The sequence below is a fragment of the Gregarina niphandrodes genome (assembly GCF_000223845.1).
Source record: "Gregarina niphandrodes unplaced genomic scaffold scaffold00105, whole genome shotgun sequence".
In the NCBI taxonomy this organism is placed as follows: domain Eukaryota; phylum Apicomplexa; class Conoidasida; order Eugregarinorida; family Gregarinidae; genus Gregarina; species Gregarina niphandrodes.
Genome location: NW_011645870.1, coordinates 6,490 through 7,507, shown reverse-complemented (window position 1 = coordinate 7,507; position 1,018 = coordinate 6,490). Strand labels below are relative to the sequence as shown.

Genomic DNA, 1,018 nt, shown 5'->3' with positions numbered 1-1,018 from the left:
ACCCCTAAGCTAAGAAGGCGGACGACAGGCGGTGGACAACCTGGGGCTACTTCACAGGCTGAAGACGCTGTTGGCAGCCGCACTGCACAGACGCAACACGCTTCTCAACAAGCAGAGCAGCACGTGGAAGAAACGCCGTTGTGCTGCCGGCTGAGTTAAAGCGGCCACAGCCCCTGACGGCACGGGTTCCTGAATGAACGGGCAGGGCTGGTGGGTATGCTGACTTTGCGAAGGCGCTGCCGGTGGCCATCAGTCCCCACATGGTTGGGACAGCCCGCACAGGTAGATGGAGTTTCGAACCGCCATGGTAAAGTCGTTGCCGATATTGAGGTCGCTCACCCCACTGGGCTACGGGAGTGCGGTAACCGATTGTTGGTGCTATCCCTTCTGTCTTGTGGGCCGGATCTGCAGTTGTCGGACGGGATCGGCAGCTGTCGGATCACTTACCGATCCGACCGGCACAGACAGCGAGATAGCATTAATAACCGATTAGAACGCCTCCGTAGCCCGGTGGGGTGAGCGACGACCACAATATCTGCGACGACCTGGAATACGGTACTTCGAGTCCCACTCTTGCCAAAAACTCCCGAGCGTACTACCGGCTCGCCCGACACAACATGGCAACCCAACCCCTTTCGGCAGTTAATTTCGGTTGCTCTGATTACCATTCACATGTATGGACGGTTCGTCAATCGACAAGGCCGAGATTCCAACTCAACGCGGTAACATCCCAACGGGTTAGCAGGCCGCCGCCTTCGCCGCTCGGCCACCTTGCCAGGTGACTGGATACCGATTGTCCATCTGCTCCCCCGTGTCACGACGAGAATGAATAGTCTCGCTCGGCGGAACGGACGAACCGAAGGAGGCCAAAAAGGCACCACCATGCTGTGGTTGTGGGGGATTACGCTGAGGATTGCGGGAGGTACTTGCTGTTCCGCGGTAAGGCCCAGGACAAGTTCTTGGAACCGGTCAACACGCCTTTTTGTCCTTTGTGGTAGCGTGAGTTAAGTGTGGGGTT

The 1,018-nt window shown here is 57.7% G+C and overlaps 1 non-coding gene across 1 annotated transcript; it reads right to left on the bottom strand.

The window, feature by feature from the left end:
• Positions 1–693: 693 nt before the first annotated feature.
• On the bottom strand, positions 694–776 carry GNI_200050. Its single transcript has one exon. It is a non-coding gene; the product is annotated as a tRNA-Ser (tRNA).
• Between the last annotated feature and the right edge of the window lie 242 nt (positions 777–1,018).